Below are 11892 nucleotides of genomic sequence, written 5' to 3' on the forward strand. Positions count from 1 at the left end.
TTTTCCGAGGGCCCAAAAAAACCGTCGTAAAAAGCACACTTTGCGGCCATAAAATATGGGTCATCGGTAATGTTTTTATTTTTTTGGAGGGAAAAAAAAAAGTCCTCTTGGTAATGCCTTTATATTTTCAAGGGTGCTTAGTTGTTGTAGGAAGTAATCATATTTTTCCGACAAAATTTTTTCTTTGTCAGAATAAATTTTTAAGGCATATGGTTTTGTTGGAATCAATTATTTACTAATGGTCACATGTGTCATTGGAATATTCTTGAAATAAGTTTGATGCTTAATTTAAATTCTACAATAAATAGATCATATAACTTAGAATACATATGGAGAAGATTGGACCATAAATTTAAAATAAAACAGTTATGCAAAAAGGTGTATAACTTAACATAGTATTCTATAATAAAGAAATAATTTGCATGCCTTTGTTAACTCATAACATTTGTCTTGGACATTGAACAAAGTATAATCACATCACTTCCACAACTAAATTGTGAGTTTTCATTTATAACTGTCAAAAAGTTTCGTCTCGTTACCTAATATCTAAATGTTTGTTTTTGCTTTTTTTTTTTTTACGTATGCGATCTTGGGCATATACAAATAAGTTTCATAGTTGGATTGTTGAAACTAGTTTTGTAGAATGTGTATCTCTTCAACACAATAGATTCAACAAACACTTGGAGTTTACTTTATACTTCCATTAAGTAGAACATAATAATTTGTGGTATCCACTAGTTCAAATATTTTAAATTGAAGATCGAATTCATTCATCGTACTCTTATATGGTTGAGGAGTATATTTGTAAAATATCATCAGAATCAAAGTTAAAATAACCGTTAAACTGTGAGTTTTCGTTTATAACCGTCGAAAGGTTTCGTCCTGCAACCTAATATCTAAATGTCTGTTTTTTGCGATTTTTTATGTATGCGATTATGAAGCATATACAAACAAGTTTGACGGTTGGATCATTGAAACTAGTTTTGTAGAATGCATATCCCTTCAAAATGATAGATTCAACAAACACTTGGAGTTTATTTTATACTTCCATTAAGTAGAACAAAATAATTTGTGGTATCCACTAGTGCAAATATTTTAAATTGAAGATCAAATTCATTCATCGTACTCTTATAGGGTTGAGGAGTGTATTTGTAAAAAATCATCAAAATCGGAGTTAAAATAACCGTTAAATCGTGAGTTTTCGTTTATAACCATCGAAAGATTTTGTCCCATTACCTAATATCTAAATGTCCATTTTTTGCGATTTTTTACGTATGCGATCTTGGAGCATATACAAACAACTTTGACATTGGATCGTTGAAACTAGTTTTGTAGAATGTGTATTCCTTCAAAACGATAGATTCAACAATTTTATTTTATACTTCCATTAAGTAGAACATAATATTTTGTGGTATCCGAATGTTTGTTTTTTGAATTTTCGTTTGTATATTTTTTTGTACTTCTACATTAATTAAGAAACAATTAAAATCTTAACTACAATAATAGCCATATGACTTAATCTTACATATGTGAGATTAAATCATTACCGTTGAATTTAATCTAGCAATTAAATCATAAAAGTGTTTTTGGCGGGCTGCCAAAATTTTGGCATGGTGCCCAAAAACTGAACTGTATTTCCAAAGAGAACGCCATTTAGCGCTCTCTCCTCCTTTTCATTTCTCTCTCACAAACTTTTCCTCTTTCAGAAACAAAACCCTAGCCTACATCCTTCATTTCTTAAAATCTCTCACAGCTTCTCTCTCCATCACTCTGTCGCAATCCGTGGCCTCCTTTCCATGTCGCTTGTTGCCCACCACCGAAAATTCAAGAACCCAAGAGATCCATTCCAAAAAAACTCAAATCCACACCTAATATTCATCTCTTGGACTCACAAGACCACCGTTTTTTGGCCAATGTTCTAAGGTTGAATGTTTTTCATATTTTTATCTTTTTGCTTTATAAATTTGGTTTTGAATTTGCAGGTTCTTGCCTCTAACAGCCATCCACCTGCACATCCGCACTCCACAACCTATAATTTGTCGCAGTAATATTTTTCTTGTTCAAAAACTACCCCTATGCTTATTCTCTCTTATGAATGATGGTGGATGATGATTGGGTTGCAGGGTAGTTTGCATTTGCTAGCCTTTCTCACTTTATGGCTAAGAAATTGGTATCTCCCAATCACAGCGGCCACGATATCTCTCTTGTCTCCAACCATGGTACCACCATCATCTCCTGTCAACTCTCAACTCTCCCACCACTTGCACTTGATGGTCTCGACTCCTGACCACCATATATGTTCTAAATAAGGTATGCAGTTAGGGATTTAAGATTGAAATAAATTGGGGTTTTCTAGCTTTAGGGATTTGAATTTGGATTTGGTCAATTCTGGAATCAATGTTAACTATAATTTGTTTAATTTTAGGCAATTTGAATGCAAAATTAGGGTTTTGTTATCTCAGGTGCTGACAGTAAGACCATTTGTCAATTAGTAACCACTTAGTGCTTGTTTTCAATCTGTCATCGAATACAAAATCACGGCTTTTGATTTTTAGTTTACAAGTCATCATAAGGAATAGATAATTCTAGAATCATAGTGCAAACTTTTAATTTTTAGTTTCAGACTTGGTTCTGTTTCAGAACTCTAAGGAGCTTTAATTATGGTGTTGGGGATTTGTTAATTTTGCTCTCTCTCTCTCTCTCTCTCTCTCTCTATCTCTCTCTCTCTCTCTCTCTAATTTGGTTGGGATTGCAGAGTGACTTGGGTTTCTTTGTATGCATGTCTCAGACCTCCAGGTCACATGAGGTACTTAGCAAGGTTCTACTTTTGCAAAGGAGATGGAGATATTATAGACTTACAGTGATACTGCAATCCAAATAATCTGTTTTGAAAATCCAAATAATTTGAGCATGTTGTAGTAGTAGAATAACACTGGGGCTTAGACTAGTACTTAAACTATTGACTTTGTTGGTTAGCCTAGTACTCTGTGAATCTGTTTTAGTAGTAGTGTAATACTTAGTTTAGTTTGTACTATTGGATAAAAATGATTCATGGCTACTATAGAACGTCATATTAGACAAAACATCTTTTACGACAGGGCTTTTACTGCTTTGGGGCTCACGCCGTGAATAACCGTTTACGGCGCTTTTTGTGCGCCGCAAAAGACCAATTCTCCACTTAACTAGTTCAAGGGCCATCATATGGTTAGTAAATTGAAGATGTTTCCCTCAATTTCATTAAATAACTTAAGCTTGAATAAATCTTGGTAAGCCATATATTTGGAATATGTCCATTGTGATAAAAAAATCTGTGGGATGATCCACTTTGCTTCTTAGGTATGCGCATGAGTATGTCTTGTTCTGATTGAGATGTTAAGAGAAAAGCTCCAATGTAATAAAGAACAGTTTGTACGAAGGTCTCTCTGTCTTTCGCTCTCTCTATCTTTGTCTCTCTGTCTCTCTTTTCTACAGTAATGTAATAATTCCAATTTGACTGTGCTGATTTTCCTTGTTTAACAGATCCATGTAAACATTGTTTTGCATGTGCCATTTGGATGAGGGAATTATACCGTGTCATAGAATGGTATTCAGTTATGGAAGCTCAGAGTACAACGTTAGTGAGTACATGGGCGTTGATTAGGATGCTCTTCTCGACATGTCTACTGATGAGATGGTTAAGCTCTTCCATGCCAAAGCTCATAGAAGGTAATAAACAAATTTCTCGATTCAATTTCTTGGTTTGATTTTTGGTGGATTTATGAATTGGGTTTGAATTGGATTGTGTGGATGTTGGAATATGTAATGCAGTGTGTGGGTTATAGTATTAGAATGTTTAAAGTATGTATTGTGCTAGCTTTGTGGCTAGTTTTGGATCTCAGCATGTGTGTGGTTCAGTTTAACTTCTCTATGAACTTGTGATTTGGTATATACTTTTAACTTCTCTGTGAACTTGTGATTATGGTTCAGTTTATATGATATAGTTGTCCTTATAATCATGAAACTTTGAAACATCTGAATTGTTAAACTGTGCATATAGTTTTGCTTTTCACTTCAACTACTCACTTGCATTATTTATGCTATAGATTGGTGGTTGCTATATATGCTCACACCTTGACAATTGACAATTATATTGTTTGGGTTTATGTTTATTTTCTGATTTTCATTGTTTGGGTTTCTTATCAATTGACAATTATATTGTGCTTGATATAAGTTATCTTTTTTTTTTTTTTAATTTAATTTAATTTAATTAATTTATTTTAATTTTTTGCAGAATAAAGATAATAATTGTGGCTCAATGGTCGTAGCACTACATTCGAACTCCTTGACAGTTGGTTAAAGTGGACATGAAAAACTAGCATTTAAGACATATCATAGGATTGTAACAAGTACTTGTAAATTTTTTACATTGATCTTTTTTTGTATATGTAGTTGAATATATGATTATTAATATAAAAATTGGCATTGAAAATATTATTAAATTAAAAAAAATTGTATTTGTATCCTTTTATTTTTGCCAACGAAGTAGGATTAACGGAAATGTATAATTCCAACGACTCTTGACCCTCACAAATATGTTTTTGTGCTTATTTTCGACAATTCTTAATTGTCGGTTATCGTAATTGCGACGATTGTGCGCTTTTGTAAACAACATTTTATTGTTGGAAAATCATTTTTTGACATAATGTTTTGGTCGTAAGAAAATCATTTCAATATAGATGTTGTTTGGAAAGTATATTCGACGGCCATACAAGTATTTGCGACCACACAGACATGTCAAAAATAAAATAATTTGTCATTTTGAAAAATCAATTCTGACGAAAAGATAACTAGTAATGACAGGCCACAGTGCGTCGTAAATGAAGCAAAAAAAGTATTTCTAATGGATCAATTTGTGACGCCCAGTGAGGGCTTTTTCCCATCGTAAATAAGTATTTGTGATGGCAAAATGCCTTTTCCGATGCCATTTGACCCTCGCAAATGACCTTTTTTTTTTGTAGTGACAGCCGAACAAGAAGAAGGCACATTTGAATTGCGGGAAGGGACACCTGAAGAAGTGTTGGGGACCCAGTTGACTCATCGATCCCTAAGGCCTCAAGGTAAAAAGGCGGCAAAGAAAAAAGGGAGTTCTTCCAAAAATGACTACACAAAATATATGGACGAACTTGCTCGCCATAGTGAAGGAGGCGTGCAAGAGACGAGGAATCAAGTCGAGGGGGTTCTAGCTACACAGATCCTAGCTCCTCAGACTTTGTAGAATTTTTTTTTTTTTTTTTTACTACTTTATTTAATTTCTTATTTTTTGTAGTACTTTATGTAATTTCTTTTTTTTTTTTAGTACTTTATGTAATTTCTTTTTTTTTTGTAGTACTTTATGTAATTTCTTATTTATTACAACAAATAAGATTACATAAACTCACCAAATAAACTTTAAAAAAAAAAAAAAAAAAAACCAAATAAGATTACATAAACTCACCAAATAAACTTAAAAAAACACACCAAATAAAATTACAAAAACTCACCAAATAAACTTTAAAAAAACACACTAAATAAACTAGGAACTTTATTTCTCTACCACAAGCTCATTTTAATTATCTTCACCTTGTTGCAATCCCATTGGTGCTCAATCAAGTCACTTTGATGACTTAAGTGCCAGTATGGCTCTTGCATTGAAGTGTACCGCTCAACGATCAATTGATTGTAACGTCCATCCCGTTCCAATGGCTCGTGTTGGACGGGATCTTCAGTGCGGTCATGAGCATAATAGATACGTGTTATTGAGTTGTTCATCGTGTCCGGCTCGTATTCATCGACGACATCATAATCATACTCATACTCATCTTCCATAATCATGTTGTGGAGAATAATACATGTCATCATGATGGATCGAAGAGCCTCGACATCAAACATTCTGGTAGCAAGCCTGACAATCGCCCAACGAGCTTGCAGGATACCAAAACAATGCTCCAGATCCTTCCTACACCCCTCTTGACATTTTGCAAAGTGTTTTTCTTTTTCACTTTGTGGATGTGACACTGTTTTGACAAACGTTGTCCACCTTGGGTAAATGTCATCTACTAGGTAGTATGCTCCTTCGTATTTATGGCCATTGACCCAATATGTGACTCTTGATGCTTTTACTTGCAGCATTTCGTGGAACACTGGAGATTAGGCAAGCACATTGAGGTCATTTTAAGCTCCTGGAACAGCAAAAAAATCATGCCAAATCCATGTATCAAATGAAGCCATAACTTCTAAAATGATACTTTTGGCTCATTTTCTGTCACCATAAGCTCCTTGCCACGCACTTGGACAGTTTTTCCAAGTTTAGTGCATGCAATCGATGCTTCCAATCATGCCAAGGAAGCCTCACATCTCACACTTCTTTAGAAGCCTTCGCATGTCCCTTGGCATGGGTTTCTGGAGGTACTCATCGATGTAGAGGGCTTCGATTGCGGAGCAAAACTGCATCATGGACTTTAGAACAGTTAATTTTCCCATACTCGTTTTCTCATCCACTTGATCTATAGATACTCCATTTGCAAGCATCCGTAAGGCAACAATAATTTTTTACTAAGAAAGAACACATAGAACATGAAAAGCATCATTTTTTTTGCATAAAGTATGGATCATGGTTGCAAATAGCACTCATGATTTTGTCAAACAAACTTCATTGCATTCTAAAACGACATCTAAAAATATGATCAAGGAATAAACTGTTTTGTGGGGGGGGGGGGGGTAAAATAATCTTCCAAGAGATCTTTACCTCGTATTTCCCTCTTTTTATCCAAGTTTGCAGCACGTTTGGGTTTGGATATCTGACCCACAGTTTCCATGACATGACAGGAATGTGAGGTCCTCTATCTTCTATGTTCAACATCCTCATCCTCTTCCATTGGAAAAGCCTCATCTCTACCTTCCTCGAGATTAAACAATTCTTCCTGTTATGCCAACAATTTTTTCTGTTGCTCATACAATCTCCTTGACAAAGACATTGTAAGAACTTAAGATTTAAAAACAATGAAGAATGATTATGAGCTAAATAGAAGGATTCAGTTTGGTGTGTGAATGAAGATGGATGTAGGGATGTAGGGTTTATATGGATAAAAAAAAGGAAGGATGAGGTTCTGGACAATGCCACGTGGCACTACGTGATTGGTTGAAAATCTTATCGAAATCTTGGCTAAATTATTGTAAATAGATAGTGACACGTGGTGCGTCGAGATTGGTTAAAAATCTAATTGGAAATTTATCCACAAAATAGTATGTTCGAATAATGACATGTGGTATGACAAGATTGGTTGAAAATCTGATCGAAATCTAGGCTAAATTATTGTAAACAGATATTGACACATGGCGCGTCAGGATTGGTTGAAAATCTTATCGGAAATCTATCCATAAATTAGTACTTTCAGATAATGACACGTGACGTGACAAAATTGGTTAAAAATCCTATCCGAAATTAAAACTAATTTTTTTTATTTATTATTTTGTAAAAAAATTAATAATATTTTAAACGGGTTAGGTGCCAACACATTTTGTAGGAGTAGAGATCGTTTGTGCCAACACATTTTATAGACTTTGTGCCAGCGCATTTTTTAGGGGTGAAGATGCATTTGGCCAATTATTGTTCACTGAGTGGATTAAATGGACTAGGTGTCAGCGTATTTTTTTAGGGGTGGAGTTGCTGTTATTGACCCTAATAACTCTAAAAATCCCATGTATATTTTTCTGTATATTGTATTTGACCCCTATATATAGCTAAGATAAACTAAATTACAATCTCGTCCTCCTACTTCTTCTATTTCCTTCTATCATATTTGTCTTCCTTTTCTCTCTTCTTGTATGAAATAATTCAGTTGAAAAGCCTTGACATTCTTCAACATTACTCCACAATATCCTACATCCACCCTTGACAAGCCTCTACAAATAATATTTGTTGTTGACATATGTTGGCATAAACTTTCAGTATATGTTGACAGGAATTGACTAGTGTCTATTAGGTGTTCAGCCCAATGAAACTTTTTGGTTGATAGTATGATCCCATTATTTGAAAATCCTAGCTACGCTACTGATAAGAAGACAAAATAATAATTAGTAGGGAAAAAAAACCTCTATCGTATTGAAACTTTTCATTTTTTGTATTTGTTTGGAAGAATCCTTTTATATAAGATTTATAAGGATATTAAATTATAAGTCACAAGTTATATGCGTTCACAAGTTATCTTCTATGCATTTAAAATTTACAGTTGTCTGATTGAGGATTTGAATAAGATTTTACGAAGGATTTTCAGGAGTACAGTTTGTCAATGGGTTGGCCATTTCTTAGCACGAGACGCTCTTAATAGCTTAAGATTTCAAAACTGAATCGGAGAACCTCCGTCATGGTTCCTTCTTTTTTTAAGTATTCAATGGGTCCCTTGTTAGATCCTACAATGAATCCAATATCTCAAGAATCAGAAACTCGCGAACGGTCAGCTTTATCTGGCTACCAGTATCTCAAAAAGCACGATACAGTGCTTTATTTGAGCAAACTATTTAGCACCAAATTCAAGTAATAGAGTTTCCCTTGCTTAACACCACAACCAATCGTTTGCCTCGTTTGGATGCCCTTAAACACATAAAATTTAGGTCAAAAAATTACAACACAAAATAAGGCTGTGATTATTTGTTCAACTGAAAGAAGGTTATAATCCAAAGAGGGAATAACTAAAACAGGATCCAAATTCCAAGTATCAGTGATTGACAAGGATCCTTCCTCAATAACCGGGACATGAGCACCATTGGTGGTGGAAACAAACTACTGTAAGGATGGTTTAAGGGGTGAGACCTGTCTAGAATCAAATGTTATATGATCCGTTGCACCGAAATCAATTATCTATGCACCATTAAAAGCAGATGCAGACATATTTAAAACCTTACTACCATTGCTTGCAGCGGCTACCAATGCTGAGACATTGGTCCCACCATCCTGGAAACCCCACGAGGTCAAAGCATCGACTTTTATGTGACCGGCTTCGGGCTACAGTGGCTGAAGATATCTGTGTCGGTGATGGAAGATTTTGTGGTGGTGGAGTCGTTCAATCCCTTGTAGCACTAATTCAGGAGTGTAGCGAGGGTTTTTTTCGAGGGAGGAGACGGTGTTCTTTCAAACCCGTGAATAAGACTTCGTTATTTTTACTGGAAGAACTATACAGGTACATATACACTTGGATCGATTGTATAGATCCTAGAATTAAGCTAGTCAATGTATCCATTGTATACAGTTAAGCTATACTTTGGATCCATTGAATTTGTTCATGTCTAATGTACATCTAGCTTGTATCAAGAATAAGAAACATCAAAACGATAATTACAAGGGTCGTTGCCCAATATCTCAACAATCAGACATTAGCGAACTGTAGGCCTAATATGGCTACCAGTCTGCCTGGACAGCAAAAGCACGAAAGAATTCTTTATGTAAAGAGATGACCGGTCAGCCTAGTTCTGCAGAATTCAAAATTCCACCTCTTCGGAGGTAAAGTTGTTGGAAAATTAGTTGTTTAATTTTATTGTTTGGGTTCTAGGCGCAGATCATTAGAATCAGGTTCTAGTTTCCTTGCTTATTAGGGATTAGGGTTATAATTAGAGAGCTTTGTTATTCAGTAGTAAACTAGTCAAGATATAGCCTTTTGAGGTTTTGTAGCCGTTACGACATTCTTATTTATTTAATAATATTTTTATTATTTTGTAGTTTTGTTTATCGCGCACATTGGTATTGAAATGAAGTTGTGTTCTTTGGGTTTTAAGCTTTGCCACTTCATATTTAAGTTTAAAAGAATTTCATAAATATTTCTAAACGTTTGAATTGAAATAAAAAAGAAAAGACACGTTACTCATGAAGTGGTACCTCATTAAAGAGGTACAATTAAAGTGATACTTGGATTTGAATGGTTGCTAAACCATATCAGAAAAGCACATGAATTCCTTTATAAATAGAGGATGAATTTTGGAGTTTTTGAGACTTAAGATTAAAACTTCCTACAAACGTTGAAAGAAAAGCTCTCCAAATTCTTCCATATTTTCTTTCCAAAACCAAAGCACAGAAATTTTGTTCTTGGTAATAATTGAGCCTTCTTGTTATTCTTGGTGTCTTTGGGGCTTGTAAAAAAGGATCGTGTAAAACATTGACACACACTAAACGCTATTACGAGCTCTATTGTATTCACAGTGTAATTTCGCATCACCTCTTAATTTGCGCATAAATTGTGGGCGCGAGTTAAGTCTGAAAGATACCTTGATTCCTACATGCCTTGAAGGAACCTTCATCCTATCTTTCTCGACATAGCCATAACCTATATATCCAACAAATAGTCCACTAGATGGGATTAGCCATTGAACAATTACATCGTAGATTCTTTATGGATAACACGTGTATATATACCCGCATTGGGGGAATGAATATATTTCAGTACTCCTTGCAAATAACGTATCTTTACATATAAATTTTATAATCGGAAATGTTCAATTTTTTTAATCCTCATTTGAAGTGCATTCTAAAAAATCATTTAAATTAATTACATGTCATTTATGCATCCAAATATATGAAATAAATCGATGATGTAAAAATTTTATAACTTGAAATGTTAAATTTTCTCAGTCCTCATTTGAAGACCATCCTTGAAAAAGATTCAAATTAGAGATCATTTATGCATCCAAATATATGGAATAAATCGACGATATGAGTACCAAGTAACATTTTCATGATAAATGTCAATTTATTTGATCTATTTTGGTGACCAAACGATTTCCGTTTCGAATGTGTGTTTTTTTTTTCTTTTTTTTTAAGGACGATCTTCAAATAAATATTAAAGAATAAAATAGTTTCGATTATGAAATTTATACTTTGTTCATAAGGGTTTTAAATAAAGATTAAGGAATCGAACATTTTTTTATTATGAAATATATTTGTTGAAGATATATTTTTCATAAGGGATGCGATATGTGCATCCGCCATGAAAGGATGCAAAGTATTACACTTTATTTATTTGGTCTGCCAGCATGCACTAAGATTCGAAAACCTACCCTTTGATGATTATTGGCTCTGCCTTTGGCAGCTAATGAAACATTTATTTGGTTAGATAAAGCGATTTATTAGTTTGATCTCTACATACTTTGCACGTTCGCATAACGCACACTTTGCACGTTCGCATAACGCACAACATCCATAGGTGCAAGATTGGCTTTGTTACCCTAAAATTAATAAGCCTACATGGTGTGTATGTTTGTAACTATTAAGTTAATTATCTGCTTTTGCTGAATGCAGGCGTGCCAATTTGTAATTGAGCTCAATCAAGTAAGTAGAATAGATGTGGTGATGACACACCCCGACCTGAAAAATCTATTAGGACTCTGAATCGAGCTGTGTTGGTCGAGGTGACAAAGCCATAAGGCGTGATGGAGTGTAAAATGTGAACAAATTTAAAACTAAAAGTGTCTAAGTACACGAGTGTGCCACGAGCGGTTATGGACCCCTTTTCAGACGTGATGCAGAGCAAGAGTAAAATATAGTGAGGTAAAATAATGATTATACCAACACAAAAAGCCACCTATACTAGGAAGTGCCACAAATCGTCGTTGATACGGAAACTTTGCTACTAGAACCTGGAGGGGTGCAAAATAGAAATTGTAAGTGGGCAAAAACAAAGCTTTTGAAAACATCATTTCTCTTCTCAAGTAATAACCCCTCACCATGAAACATGTATACATTCCCAGAAAATAGCATGCATAATATCTATATCTCAAAACCATAATCAGCATAGCAAAACCCCAATAGGCCGTGTCCAACATCTCATCAAAGAATAAGTAATTCAGGTGAAATAAATCCATAAAAAGTAATATGTCGGCCGGATCCAC

The 11892-nt window shown here is 34.5% G+C and overlaps 1 long non-coding RNA gene across 1 annotated transcript; it reads left to right on the forward strand.

Annotated features, from left to right (window-relative positions):
* Positions 1-1659: 1659 nt before the first annotated feature.
* Positions 1660-4482, forward strand: LOC148694632 (uncharacterized). Its single transcript, XR_015965157.1, has 3 exons — positions 1660-2310; positions 3520-3705; positions 4271-4482. It is a non-coding gene; the product is annotated as an uncharacterized LOC148694632 (long non-coding RNA).
* Positions 4483-11892: the final 7410 nt, after the last annotated feature.

Source organism: Pyrus communis, chromosome 8 (assembly GCF_041283825.1).
Source record: "Pyrus communis isolate YQ-2024b chromosome 8, ASM4128382v1, whole genome shotgun sequence".
Lineage (NCBI taxonomy): Eukaryota > Viridiplantae > Streptophyta > Magnoliopsida > Rosales > Rosaceae > Pyrus > Pyrus communis.